This window comes from Salvelinus fontinalis, chromosome 11 (assembly GCF_029448725.1).
Source record: "Salvelinus fontinalis isolate EN_2023a chromosome 11, ASM2944872v1, whole genome shotgun sequence".
Lineage (NCBI taxonomy): Eukaryota > Metazoa > Chordata > Actinopteri > Salmoniformes > Salmonidae > Salvelinus > Salvelinus fontinalis.
The window spans coordinates 56533566-56537323 of NC_074675.1; positions in this window are offsets into that span (position 1 = coordinate 56533566).

Below are 3758 nucleotides of genomic sequence, written 5' to 3' on the forward strand. Positions count from 1 at the left end.
TCCCCTCCACGTCTTAGATGTGCCGTTTCCCCTCACGTCTTAGATGTGCCGTTTCCCCTCACGTCTTAGATGTGCCGTTTCCCCTTACGTCTTAGATGTGCCGTTTCCCCTCACGTCTTAGATGTGCCGTTTCCCCTCATGTCTTAGATGTGCCGTTTCCCCTCACGTCTTAGTTGTGCCGTTTCCCCTCCACGTCTTAGATGTGCCGTTTCCCCTCACGTCTTAGATGTGCCGTTTCCCCTTACTCCTTAGATGTGCCGTTTCCCCTCACGTCTTAGATGTGCCGTTTCCCTTCACGTCTTAGATGTGCCGTTTCCCTTTACGTCTTAGATGTGCCGTTTCCCCTCACGTCTTAGATGTGACGTTTCCCTTCACGTCTTAGATGTACCGTTTCCCCTCACGTCTTAGATGTGCCGTTTCCCTTCACGTCTTAGATGTGCCGTTTCCCTTTACGTCTTAGATGTGCCGTTTCCCCTCACGTCTTAGATGTGCCGTTTCCCCTCATGTCTTAGATGTGCCTTTCCCCTCACGTCTTAGATGTGCCGTTTCCCCTTACGTCTTAGATGTGCCGTTTCCCCTCACGTCTTAGATGTGCCGTTTCCCTTCACGTCTTAGATGTGCAGTTTCCCCTTACGTCTTAGATGTACCGTTTCCCCTCACGTCTTAGATGTGCCGTTTCCCCTCGCGTCTTAGATGTGCCGTTTCCCCTCACGTCTTAGATGTACCGTTTCCCTTTACGTCTTAGATGTGCCGTTTCCCCTCACGTCTTAGATGTGCCGTTTCCCCTCACGTCTTAGATGTGCCGTTTCCCCTCACGTCTTAGATGTGCCGTTTCCCTTCACGTCTTAGATGTGCCGTTTCCCCTTACGTCTTAGATGTACCGTTTCCCCTCACGTCTTAGATGTGCCGTTTCCCCTCGCGTCTTAGATGTGCCGTTTCCCCTCGCGTCTTAGATGTACCGTTTCCCCTCACGTCTTAGATGTGCCGTTTCCCCTCACGTCTTAGATGTGCCGTTTCCTTCCACCAGTCGCCGTTGCATGGCAAGTCAGGAAGGCTGTATGTTCTCAGACCAACATGGACAAGAATAGCAAATGATTGGCGTCTTACCATTCAAACAATGAATCCAGATCTAGGATAACTTTTCAAAACATTAAATTATTTGGCTTGCTCTAAAAGGATTTGGCTAAAAGCAAATCTACGCGCTAACTGGGCAGAAAAATAACGTAGCGGTATGATTGTTTTGTAAAGCATAAACGGAATTTCAATCTTACCCAGTTACATTTGAGGACTTTGTAGCGTTCAGCCCCACTAAAGTAACAACAACAATTACATGAACTAACAAGGCACCGATCAAATCAAATCAAATTTTATTTGTCACATGCGCCGAATACAACAGATGTAGACCTTACTGTGAAATGCTTACTTACAAACCCTTAACCAACAATACAATTTTAAGAAAAAAATACAAGTAGAAATATAACAAATAATGTAGGAGCAACAATAAAATAACAATGTGGAGACTATATACAGGGTGTTACGGTACAGAGTCAATGTGGAGGCTATATACAGGGTGTTACGGTACAGAGTCAATGTGGAGGCTATATTCAGGGTGTTACGGTACAGAGTCAATGTGCGGGGGCACCGGTTAGTCAAGGTAATTGAGGTAATATGTACACGCAGGTAGAGTTACAGTGGCTATGCATAGATTATAAACAGAGAGTAGCAGCAGTGAAAAATTGGGGGGTGGAGACAATGCAAATAGTTCGGGTAGCCATTTGATCAGCTGTTCAGAAGTCTTATGGCTTGTGGGGGTAGAAGCTGTTCAGAAGTCTTATGGCTTGTGGGGGTAGAAGCTGTTCAGAAGTCTTATGGCTTGTGGGGGTAGAAGCTGTTCAGAAGTCTTATGGCTTGTGGGGGTAGAAGCTGTTCAGAAGTCTTATGGCTTGTGGGGGTAGAAGCTGTTCAGAAGTCTTATGGCTTGTGGGGGTAGAAGCTGTTCAGAAGTCTTATGGCTTGTGGGGGTAGAAGCTGTTAAGACAACAAATGTAAGTAGGGTGGTTGTTCGGGGTGGATGGGTCAGTGGAGCAACAGCATCCCATTGGTTCCTTCATGAACACCCCCCCGCCTCAAGCATCCCATTGGTTCCTTCATGAACACCCCCACCCCCCCCCGCCTCAAGCATCCCATTGGTTCCTTCATGAACACCCCCACCCCCCCCGCCTCAAGCATCCCATTGGTTCCTTCATGTACCCCCCACCGCCTCAAGCATCCCATTGGTTCCTTAATGAACACCCCCCCCCCCCCCGCCTCAATCATCCCATTGGTTCCTTCATGAACACCCCCCCGCCTCAAGCATCCCATTGGTTCCTTCATGAACACCCCCCCGCCTCAAGCATCCCATTGGTTCCTTCATGAACACCCCCCCCCCCCCCCGCCTCAATCATCCCATTAGTTCCTTCATGAACACCCCCCCCCCCGCCTCAAGCATCCCATTGGTTCCTTCATGAACACCCCCCCGCCTCAATCATCCCATTGGTTCCTTCATGAACCCCCCCCTGCCTCAATCATCCCATTGGTTGGTGGGGGTGGCACTGTGTTCTAGCTAGCTTGCTAGTATACACACCCCTTGACTTTTTCCATATTTTGTGTTACAGCCTGATTTTACAATTTATTAATTTGATTAAACATATGTTTCCCAATAAAGCCCTTTTAATTGAATTGAATTGAGAGAGAGAGACAGAGAGAGAGACAGAGAGAGAGACAGAGAGAGAGACAGAGAGAGGGAGGGAGAGAGAGAGCACTTGAGAGAGACTAAGAGAGCTCATCAACCAATCGATGAGCTCCCTCCTTCCTCGCTCTTCTTTCTGATTGGCTGCTGCCCCTGTAGCCAGTCCCCTCCCCCTCTGTGTTACTGCAGCTCAGTGTATTCTATCTCTCTCTCTTTTTCTCTCTCTGTCTCTTTCTCTGTCTCTCTCTGTCTCTCTCTCTCTCTCTGTCTGTCTGTCTGTCTGGTCTGTCTCTGTTGCCGTAGTGATCTCCTCTCTCTCCCCCGGACCCCTGCACGGATAGACCTGGCCTTTATCGTTATAGCGATGGATCCACCGTGGAATATCCAGAGATGCCACGAACCAGCAACACAGTAAGTCTAGTGGGAGAGAGGGATGGAGAAGGGACGGAGGGAGAGAGGGATGGAGAAGGGACGGAGGGAGAGAGAGAGGGATGGAGGGAGGAGAGAAGAGGGGAGGGAGAGGGATGTGAATCGCAAAGAAGGGATGGAGTGATCTTCTGTCTCAGGCTTTGCGAAGTGGTCTGTGATTCTGTGTGTGTGTGTGTGTGTGTGTGTGTGTGTGTGTGTGTGTGTGTGTGTGTGTGTGTGTGTGTGTGTGTGTGTGTGTGTGTGTGTGTGTGTGTGTGTGTGTGTGTGTGTGTGTGTGTGTGTGTGTGTGTGTGTGTGTGTGTGTGTCTGGTAGCAGGCTAGGTGGATTGTGCGTCATTTATTCAGAAAGACTAGAAGGAATCAGGGATATGTCCCAAATGACACTCTGGTCTAAAGTAGTGCACTATATAGGGTTCCATAGGGCTCTGGTCTAAAGTAGTGCACTATATAGGGTTCCATAGGGCTCTGGTCTAAAGTAGTGCACTATATAGGGTTCCATAGGGCTCTGGTCTAAAGTAGTGCACTATATAGGGTTCCTAAGGGGTCTGGTCTAAAGTAGTGCACTATATTGGGTTCCATAGGGCTCTGGTCTAAAGTAGTG